The sequence below is a fragment of the Rana temporaria genome, chromosome 11 (assembly GCF_905171775.1).
Source record: "Rana temporaria chromosome 11, aRanTem1.1, whole genome shotgun sequence".
Lineage (NCBI taxonomy): Eukaryota > Metazoa > Chordata > Amphibia > Anura > Ranidae > Rana > Rana temporaria.
This window is the reverse complement of record NC_053499.1, coordinates 97,052,276-97,063,842: the sequence shown is the minus strand read 5'-3', so window position 1 is coordinate 97,063,842 and position 11,567 is coordinate 97,052,276.

The window sequence follows — 11,567 nt, the reverse complement described above, 5'->3', positions numbered from 1 at the left end:
GAAGGAGAGCGAGGGGAGGGAAGGTTATAAATTCCCCTCCCCACGTTCCCAGGCTAAGCACACGAGGAAGGAAGTTAGAGGTAGAACACTGCTGGGGGATTACTCTGCTCTGCCAGAACCATGTCTGGGATAGAAGTCATGCTCGCCCAGCTCAGGGAGGAAGCCCCCACTCCAGGGGAATCAGTGCAGGTAGCTCCCGTCCAGGGGGGGGAGACCACCCGCGGGCGGTGATTGCGGGCCCCGGACCGGTATTCACCGGGTCCATCCACCCGATCATATAGAAGGGAGGGGAGCCCCATCCGGGCCCTGTAACACCCACCGAACGGCAGCGCGGTGCCATGGGGGGCGACCAGGGGGCTCCAATTCGGCGGCAAGGCCCGCCCGACGTGTGGATCAAGAGGATGCAGGCTCCAACCCCGGTTGTGCACCGGAGGTCCGGGAGCCTCGGCGAGAACTATCTGTCCCTGCGGTGGCTGGCTATTCATCATCCGCGGCCAGCCACCTCCAATCCAGCCCCAGGGTGAGAGGGCGAGGGGGAGTGGAAGACGGCAGAGAGAGTGCGGCACACAGGAAAGCGTCGGGGAAATCGGTGCACAGGTCCAGGGTGCGCAGTGAGAGCGAGTCCAGCTCTGGGCCCACGGCAGCCAGGCACGTGTCGCCTGGTGGTCCTTCATCCGAGGAGGAGGTCCGGCCTGGTGATCGTTCAGAGGGGGAGCTGTCTGAAGAGGAGGTCGTGCCCTGGACGGAGGTCGCAGCGCGGGAGTCGAGCCGTGTGGCTGGTGGGATTGCTTCCAGTCAGCCCGGTAAGTCACTTTCGTCTTATTCTTCTTTGTCAAAAAATGTTGGGGTGTCAGTGGGGGGACGGTCCCCGTAGTCGGTTAGTGGTGCCCGCGGTGGCAGGGGGGGTTGGTGGTAAGTCTGGTGACCAGGGGGTACAGTCGGGTGAGGATGCGGGTTTGCAAAGTTTTTTGGTGGGTCTGGAGGCATTGGTGAGCCAGTTAAAGGGGGGTCCAGCTCCGCCGGGGTCCGGCGGGGGGATCCGGGGTGACGGCGCCCGCGGAGGCGGTTTCTGTGACTGGGGCGGTGTTGCCCTTGGACAAGGGGCAGGACGCGGTGGTGGTTGCGGCAGGCACTGCTGCGCCGCCTACCGACAAAGGGGATGCGGTGGTGGATTCCGCGAAGAAGAGGGATTTGGTCCGGTTGGTGGACGCGGCTAAGGGGGAGGTTTATACGTGTTATGAGGCACCCCTGGGTTCGCATTTGAAGCAGGAGGTGCGGGAAAAAATTTGGAAAAGCAAATATGTGGAGATATTCGCGTTGTTGCCTTTGGAGAAGTTTAACCTGGATAGGGTTAAGCCGGAGGAATCCAAAAAGGAGGACGAGGAGAAGAGGAGGTATAGGCTTATACCTAGGACTTTTGCGAACTGGTCGCAGGCGTATTCGATCATGGCGAGCGTGATCGGTGAGAAAAACCACGAACATTGTTCGGCGCTTTTCAGCTATCAGGAGGCGATTAGTGAGGCCTACCGGTGTTACGGAGGCACGGGGTGGCTCCGGTATGATGAGCAGTTCCGGCAACGCCGGGCTATTAGGCCGGATATTAGGTGGGACACTAAGGACATTGGCCTTTGGATGCGGCTTACGTCGGCCCCACGGACGTCCACGCCGTTTTTTCAGGGGGGGGGGGGGGGGCGGTGGAACCTCTTCCCCGGGACAGTCGGCCAGAAAGAAAAAGGGGGTCTGCTGGCAGTTTAATGAGGGAAACTGCAAGTTCGGAGGGTCCTGTCGGTTTAAGCAAGAGTGCTCCGGCTGAGGTGGCAATCACCCCTCTTCCCGTTGTTTTAAGCAGGGCAAGGGACGTTCCGGAGACTCTGCAAGTAAGAGGGAGGACTCCGGTGATGGTGGAAAGGATGCGACCGTTTCTCGGTAGATATCCTGACAGGGCGGCCGCCCTGTCATTGGAAAGGGGCTTCTCAGTGGGCTTTAGTATTCCATGCAATTTGTCTGTGGTCCCCCCGGTGTCTAAGAATTTTCGCTCCGCGTTGCAATACCCGGAAGTGGTTTCGGAGAAACTGCGGAAGGAAGTGGCGCTGGGCCGGATGGGGGGCCCATTTGTCTCGCCTCCCCTGGACGAGTTGGTGGTTTCCCCGTTGGGGGTGGTGCCCAAGAAGGAGCCGAACAAGTTTTGGCTCATTCATCATCTGTCATTTCCAAAGGGGGGGTCGGTCAATGACGCTATCAGCGTGGAGGATTGTACGGTGTGTTACACCTCTTTCGATGCGGCGGTGGGCTGGGTTAGGCGGTATGGTCGGGGGGCCTTGATGGCCAAATCGGACATCGAGGCTGCTCCATTTCCTGTTCGTTGTTTGAACAGTTTAGTTCATTCCTGGAATGGGTGGTTCGGGATGTGTCCGGAGTAAACTCTGTGATACATTATCTGGATGACTTCCTCTGTGTTGGCCCGGCGGGGTCACGTGTTTGCCCAGTGTTGTTGGCCACGTTGGAACACATTGCGGAGCGATTTGGCGTGCCGCTGGCGCCCGAAAAAACGAAAGGGCCAAGGTCGGTCATCCAATTCTTGGGGATTGTGATTGATTCGGAGAAGATGGAATGCAGGTTGCCGCTGGACAAGCTGGAGGTCCTCAAGGCTGAGATTGGCGTGATGGTGGGTTTACGGAAGGTGCTAAACCTTGCATGCCGCATTCTCCCGATGGGGAGGGTCTTTTGCAGGCGCCTCTCGGCGAGCACGGCAGGGGTCAGGTCACCTAGGCACTATGTGCGTTTGGGGAAGGAACATAGGGAAGATCTGTTGGTGTGGCACTCCTTTTTGGAGTCCTTCAACGGCAGGGCCCTATGGATGTCCGGTCCGATCAGTAACTTCGACATGGAGTTATTCACGGATGCGGCGGGAGGTGCAGGCTTTGGGGCATTTTTTCAGGGGCAGTGGAGTGCTGGCTCTTGGCCCCGGTCCTGGCTGGAGGCGGGGTTCACCAAGAACTTGGTGCTGTTGGAACTGTTTCCAGTGGTGCTGGCGGTGGAACTGTGGGGCTCGTCCTTCCGGGACCGGAAGGTGCGGTTCCATGGGGATAATCTGGGGGTTGTCCAGGTGATAAACAGAGTGACGGCGTCCTCTCATCCGGTTATTCGGCTATTGCGGCACCTGGTGCTGCGCTGTTTGCAGATGAACATATTTGTGTATGCGGTGCATTTACCGGGTGTGAAGAATGTGGTGGCCGACGCCTTGTCTCGCTTTCAGTGGGACAGGTTTCGGGAGTTGATGCCGGAGGCAGAGGAGCAAGGGGTGCCCTGTCCGGAGTGGCTTTGGAGGATTCCGTTGGAATCGTCTCCCGTTGGATCAGAAAGTCGGTAAGTGTGAGTACTTGGGCGGCGTATGAAAAGGTTTGGGCGGAGTGGCAGGCTCTGGTAAGTGAGACCGGGGTGGATCCGGCTGGGTCGGAGGTCAGGGGATTGGTGATTTATTTCTTGGCCAGGAACATGGAGGCCGGGGTGTCTCAGTCCATGTTGGGTAAGAAGTTGGCTGGTTTGGCCTTTTTGCTTAAGTGGCAAGGGCGTCCAGACTTTACGAAGGAATTTTGTGTGCGGCAGGCTCTTAAAGGTTACAGGAAGCAAGGGCGTCGGCCGGATTCCCGGCGCCCGGTGTCGTTTGAGATATTGAAAGGTATTATGGGGGAATTGGGGACGTTGTGTTCGTCTCGGTTTGAGGTGTTGTTGTTTCGGGCGGCTTTTGCTCTGGCGTTCTTTGGAGCTTTTCGGGTAGGGGAGTTGGTTAGCCCCTCAAAAACAGTTCAGGGGGGCATGTTAGCCACGGATGTGGTGTGGGCCCAGGAAGGGGTCTCATTGTTGTTGCGTCAGTCCAAGACGGATCAAAAAAGGAAGGGCAAGGTGGTTAGGGTGTTCCCTATTGAGGGGTCGGAGTTATGCCCAGTTAGGGTGGTGCGGGACTTCTTGGAGGTGCGACCAAAGGTGGCTGGAGCATTTTTGATGCATGAGAATGGGACATCTTTGTCCTGGTATCAATTTGTGACGGTGTTCAGAAGGTGTTTGGGGGCTTTGGGCCTCGAGGCTAAGGATTTCTCGGCACATTCTTTTCGGATTGGGGCCGCGACGGAGGTGGCACGGAGTGGCTTGGATGATGAGATGGCGAAGAGGATCGGCAGATGGGAGTCGAGGAGGTTTCGGCTGTATGTTAGGCCTCAGCTACTGGTGCAATTAGGGGTGAGCGATAGTACTTGCCAATAGGGGTAGCCAGTAAGGGGTCACCTCCAATGTGGAAGGGGGGGATGTTTTTTTTGGGTTAAGGTAACAGGTTGGTGGTCGGGGATGGGAGCGTCTTCCGATGGGCCTGTTTGTGATGGATTTCTTGCTTACTGTCTTTCAGGTGCGGGACAAGGACTGGTCTGGATAATGGGCCACTCCTTCGTTCATTGGGGGGCTAAGAGAGCAGACATGCGACCGGACGGTCGCCAGCTGGGGGTCTCAAGACAGGAAGCGATGGTGCGGTGGTTGGGTTTCCCAGGGATGTTGTGGAGCAGGGTGGTGCTGGAAGTGCACAAGTTTGCGCGGTTGGATCGTCCACCGGATGTGTTGTTGATACACGTGGGGGGTAATGACCTGGGGGTTCGTACCATGTTGGATGTCGCACGGGACATCAAATTCGACTTTTTGAGGATCCGCATGTCCTACCCGGAAACGGTAGTGATATGGTCAGATATTGTGGGCAGGTCATCATGGCGGATGGCCAGGTCGTGGGAAGGAGTGAACAGGGCCAGGAGGAAGATTAATCGGGATGTGGCCAAGTTCGTGATCAGGAACGGTGGGTTGGTGGTTAGACATCCTGAGTTGGAGGTGGATACGTGGAGGTATCTGCGGAGAGATGGAGTACACTTGACTGATGTGGGGATTGATATGTGGGTGTTGGGCCTGCAAGATGGCATCCAGCGAGCATTGCGGGTGTGGAGGTGCGCCCACAGGTAAGGAGTTACCTTTGGGTGCTGGTGGCGGGTGTTTGGACTTTGCAGGAGAAGAAATTACCCTAAAGTGGATGCCATTACCCAGAGGTGGTATGGGTTCTGAAGGGGCTGTTAGTCCAGTTTACCAAGGTGTAGCTGGGAGGTTTGGTTAATGGGGGCACTGCGGTCAGTTGGTCGTCTCTGAGTCAGTTTGTCGGCTTGAGGCCTAAGACCTGAGTTAGGTACCGCAGTGCTCAAAAAGGTTTTATGCCTAGTACACACGAGAGGATTTATCCGCGGAAACGGTCCTCCGGACCGTTTCCGCGGATAAATCCTCTGGCGGATTTTGATCTCCTGGTTGTACTAACCAGGAGATCAAAATCCCCGCGGAATTCCGTCCGCGGTGACGCGTCGCCGCGATGATGATGCGGCGACGTACGTGACGCTGTGATATAAGGACTTCCACACATGCGTCGAATCATTACGACGCACGCGGGGGATGGATTCGGACGGATTGATCCGGTGAGTCTGTACAGACCAGCGGATCAATCCGTTGGAATGGATTCCAGCGGATAGATTTCTTAGCATGTTAGGAAATTTTTATCCGCTGGAAATCCATCCCCGGGGACAAAAATCCGCGGAAACAGATCCGCTGGATTGTACACACCAGGGGATCTATCCGCTGAAACCGGTCAGCGGATCAATTTCAGCGGATCGATCCTCTCGTGTGTACGGGGCCTTAGAATGGTTACAAGTGTGTTAATGTGCCTGCAAAGTCCAGCACCAGTAGGGTTAAAGAAAAGGTTTAAAGTTGTATCTTAGGTGTACAGATATTTATGTGTTAAAAATGTTATTTTATGGTATTTAATATTTAAAAGGTTATTTAAAAATAAATGGAGGCTGCTACGGACAGTTTTTTACTCCAAAATTACAGTAGTGGTCTCAGTTATTTATTAAAGGTAAAGGTTGAGTAATATGTGGGGCTTAGCAGCCAAGGGTTAATTTATGTTATACCATAGTCAAGAGCAGCCTTAATGACAAGATGTAGGACATGTGCCGAGCAGTGAACTCCTACAAATCGCCCATCAGGCAGAGCCTTAATCATATTTGCTGCTCTATCTGTTACCGCAAACCCTAACTTTGGTTTCATGACTGCTTGTTCTCCAAGCCACTCTGCCACCATTTTTTGGAGTGCATGCAAAATATTATGAGCACTGTGTTGCTCATCTAGAACCTCTGCATGCAAGAGGAACGGACGGTGCCCCTGCTTAGGAATTACTGCCTCAGCTCCTGTGCTTCTTGACCCTGGTTTTGGTTTCATAGGTTCTGAGACAATGGGCTGCCACCAGTGTGCGGTCAGTGACAAAAAGGCATGCTGGCCACTGGGAGAACTCCACAAGTTGGAGGTAAAATGCACAGACTGGCCAGCAGCTCTGCCCAATTCCTCTTTCAATGCCTGCACACGAATTGTAAAAAGAGGGTACTATGTTACGGCTGAATGTAGTACGGGACGGTACAGTATACTGAGGTGCTTAAATGGCTGCCCTTCCACCTTATTATAAGGTGCTCCACCGACACCAATTAATTGCCCAATAAGGCTGGTAGATTTGTGCGACATCCCCCTAGAATGAAAGCCACTAAATTGCTGCAGGGTAGGCTGGTGACTGGGATGCCTAACAGTTGCACAAGAGGTTTGTTTCCCCTTGCCCCTTGTCATGCCTATCGGTGGTAGTACTAGTACTGGTGGTTCCACTCTTTTTAGTAGGTGGAGATGCCACCCCACTTTCCTCTCTCCACAGCAGAGGCTTATGCTGAGAGTGCAAATAATGACCCATCCCAGAATTTCTCCCACTGCTCACTTCTCTGCCACATAGTTTGCATTTGGCTATGCGGCCATCCCCAACATAAACTAAATTATCCCATAGTTTTGACAGCAGGTTGCGTTTATCCTTACCACTGCCACTGGGTGGGGAAGAATCTTCTACAATTTCTCAGTTTTGTAGCAAAGCAATACGTAACCCAGAAAGAGGGGCAGGACTTCTGTGTCCAGTGGTGTACTCCAAGAAAAGGATTATACAGGTAAGCTGTTATTAAAAATCCTATTTTCTCTATCGTACACCACGAGACACAGTCATTACATAGTGGGACGTCCCAAAAATAATGCTCAATATGAGGGGAGGGAGACACAGATCAAGCAGACTGCCATGGGACAAGAGGCTCTATACCGCTGCCTGCAGCACACTATGCCTAAAGGCGGCATCCTCATGTCCTCTTACATCTATTTGGTAGAATTTGGTAAATGTATGGACTGAAGACCAAGTTGCAGCCTTACAGATCGGAGCCATCGAAGCCTGATGATGCACTGCCCAGGAGGCACTTATCGCCCCGGTCGAGTGTGCCTTGACAGGAAAGGGAGGAATTTTACTCCTTAAACCATAAGTTTTGAATAATCACTTGTCGAATCCATTTAGAAATGGTTGATTTCGATGCTGCCTGGCCCTTTTTGGGACCATCTAGCAGAATAAACAAAACATCTGTTTCACGTATCTGAGCAATTGCTTGCAGATAAACCTTCATTGCTCTCACTACATCTAGAGAGTGTAATAATTTTTCCCCCGCTGACTGTGGTTTAGGAAACAAGGAAGGCAAAACAATATCTTGATTTAAATGGAACGGCGAGACCACCTTAGGAAGAAAATTAGGGTGGGGCCGTAATACAATTTTGTCTTTGTGACAAACTAAATAAGGCTCTTTACAGGAAAGAGCTGCTAGTTCAGATACTCTCCTAGCAGAGGAAATAGCAACCAAAAAAGCCAACTTCCGACTCCGAAGGATAGGTTCAAAGGGCTGCTTCTGCAGGCCCGACAAAGCTAGATTCAAATCCCAGGGGCACAAGGGAGGTTTGACTGGCGGATTTACCTGCAACACCCCCTGAATGAATGCCCTGACTAGGAAATGAGATGCTAATGGTCTCTGAAATAAGATCGATAGAACCAAGATTTGACCCTTAATAGTACTGAGGGCTAATTTCATATATACCCCCAATTGACAGAAGGCCAGAATAATACCGATGACTTAGGCATGAGCTTCGTGTTCGAGTCGAACTCACGTTCGGCTCGAACATTGTATGTTGGACAGTTCGTCGAAATACGAACGTTACAGGCCGTTTGCGCCAAATTCGAGTGGCGTGTCATGGCCCATAATTCACTGCGGCATTGCAGTGCATTGCTGGCTGATGATTGGCCAAAAATGCACTATGACCCGCATACTTGGCCAATCACAGCTTGCAAAAAACGGAGAGCCATAATTGGCCAAAGCCAGGGTGGCTTTGGCCAATTATGGCTCAGGGGGTTTAGTACACGACCCACACTATAAAAGGCTGCCTGCAGGTCGGCCTTGTGTAGTGTGTTGCGGTGGTTAAGAGAAGACAGAGAGAGAGTGTCATTTATTGCAGGTAGATAGAGCAGGCAGGCAGGCAGGCAGGCGGGCAGGCATGCAGGCAGGCTAGTCAGTTAGAGTTACAGGGCCAGATTCTCAAAAGAGATACGACGGCGTATCTCCAGATACGCCGTCGTATCTCTGAGTTGTGCCGTCGTATCTATGCGCCTGATTCATAGAATCAGTTACGCATAGATTTCTATTAGATCCGACCGGCGTAAGTCTCTTACGCCGTTGGATCGTAAAAATGCATATTTACGCTGGCCGCCAGGGACGTGTATGCCGATTTACGCCTAGAAATATGTAAATCAGCTAGATACGCAAATTTACGAACGTACGCCTGGCCGACGCAGTACAGATACGCCATTTACGTTAGGCTTTTCCCGGCGTAAAGTTACCCCTGCTATATGGTCTACGAGAATCTGGCCCACAGTGTGTAGAGGATATATATGCATCCAAGATGTTGTATATATATTTATGCACTGTATAGTTTAGCTAGATCCACTCTTCCTAATTTACTGACAGGCAGGCAGCCTGTGCTAGCTGCAGTATTCTCACATGGTGTAATGTCTGTGTCCTCTGCAGTGTGCACCTAAAGCTACGTGGTGTGTGTACTGTCTGTGTCCTATGCAGTGTGCACCTAAAGCTACGTGGTGTGTGTACTGTCTGTGTCCTCTGCAGTGTGCACCTAAAGCTACGTGGTGTGTGTACTGTCTGTGTCCTCTGCACATTGTGCACCTAACATAAAGCTGGTGTTTCTCATTTTTACTCCTAGAGGCAGGGATCTGCTCATATTAATACTACAGGCAGGGTATATTGCTGCAAGTACTTTCATGTGGTGTACTGTCTGTGTCCTCTGCAGTGTTCACCTAAAGCTACGTGGTGTGTGTACTGTCTGTGTCCTCTGCACATTGTGCGTAAAGCTGGTGTTTCTCATATTTACTCCTAGAAGCAGGGATCTGCTCATATTAATACCGCTGCAGGGTATATTGCTGCAACAACTTTCACGTGGTGTACTGTCTGTGTCCTCTGCAGTGTGCACCTAAAGCTACATGGTGTGTGTACTGTCTGTGTCCTCTGCAGTGTGCACCTAAAGCTACGTGGTGTGTGTACTGTCTGTGTCCTCTGCACATTGTGCACCTAACGTAAGCTGGTGTTTCTTATATTTACTCCTAGAAGCAGGGATCTGCTCATATTAATACTACAGGCAGGGTATATTGCTGCAAGTACTTTCACGTTGTGTACTGTCTGTGTCCTCTGCAGTGTTCACCTAAAGCTACGTGGTGTGTGTACTGTCTGTGTCCTCTGCACATTGTGCACCTAACATAAAGCTGGTGTTTCTCATATTTACTCCTAGAGGCAGGGATCTGCTCATATTAATACTACAAGGCAGGGGATATTGCTGCAAGTACTTTCATGTGGTGTACTGTCTGTGTCCTCTGCAGGCCATTAGTATGTCTGGAAGGTCAACAAGGAGAGGCAGAGAGTCACGAATCGATAAGAGGGCAAGCTGGCTCTGCATCTAGAGGCAACAGTGTTGGTCGTGGACACGGTGCATCCTCATCAGCATGTGGCCGTGGGACACGCTTGTTCTTTTTTTCGGCAGCTGGCCGTGTTGAGCCGCAACATGTCGAAGACTTGGTAGAGTGGATGAACAAGCCGTCCTCATCCTCCTCATCCTCTCTCACCCCAGCTCAGGTTACTTTGTCTGGCAAAGCAGCTGCCAACGCGACGTCTTCCCTCTGCTCAATGTCATCAGTCACTCCTTCCCTAGCCCCACCATTGTCCTCCTGAGGAGTCCCCCGAACTGTTTGACCACAGTGTTGGGTACATGCTGCAGGAGGATGCGCAGCGTTTTGAAGGCTCCGATGATGGTACACAGCTAGAGGAAGGCAGTAACGTGAGCCCAGAGAGAGAGGGTGCTCAAGAAGGACAGCAATTTGGCAGTCATGTTCCCCCAGCTGCAGCATACTGCCAGGTTTTCTACAGTGATGAGGAGGGAGGGGATGATGAGCTCTACGTGGGTCATAGGAGAGAGGAGGAGGAGGCACATCTCCAACGAGGCAGGATGCCCTCCAGCGGCCAGCTTAATGGCAGCACACCGACTGCATCACAACACAGAGCTACGCATGTGCAGGGCGCTGCTGCGTTATTCTAAAAGTTCTTTGGTGTGGGCCTTCTTTTGAGACGAATGCATCAGATCGCACCGCTGCTATTTGCAACATGTGTCTCAAGCGTATCTCGCGTGGCCAAAACATCACCCGCTTGGGCACCACATGCTTGACCAGACATATGTCGACCTGCCATGCAGTTCGTTGGCAAGCGTACCTCAAAGACCCACACCAAAGAACAAAGCGGACCTTTCCTTGCTCCTCATCAACTGGGATCTCCAACCCCACTATACCCTCAGTCCTCTCTGAAGCCTGCACTGATAGGACTGAAGGTGTAGAATTAGGTGTGTCACAGCCAAGTACTTGCGGGCAATCTACTATCGGTACACCAATGGCAGATTGTACCAGGCAAATTTCCCTGCCCCAGCTGCAGCGCCGAAAGAAGTTCTCTCCCAGCCATCCACCTGCTAGCTTAGCTAAATTGCTAGCACTTCAACTGCTGCCTTTTCAGTTGGTAGATTCTGCCCCCTTTCGTGAGTTTGTGGAATGTGCGGTACCTCAGTGGCAAGTTCCCAAACACCACTTTTTCTCACGGAAGGCGATTCTGGCTCTCTACCGGCATGTGGAAGGGCTGGACAGGGCGGTCAGTGATAAGGTGCATATTACCGCTGACTCATGGTCCAGCAGGCATGGACAGGGACGTTACCTATCTTTCACGGCACATTGGGTGACTATGCTGGCAGTTGGGAAGGATGCAGGACAAGGTACAGTAGTGTTGGAGGTTGTTCCGCCACCACGCCTCCAAAATGCTACTACTGGTTGTGACACACCTTTCTCCTCCACCCCCTCCACTTCTTCCTCTGTGGCCTCTTCCTGTGCTGATGTGTCCTCAGAACCAACGGTGCTCCGTAGGCGTTCAAGGGGCTACGCAGGTACGCAGGCAAAGAGATGCAATGTGGTGCTTGAGCTGGTGTGCTTGGGGGACAGGAGCCACACTGGGCCAGAGGTTCTGTCAGCTCTGCAGGGGCAGGCTCAGAGGTGGTTGACG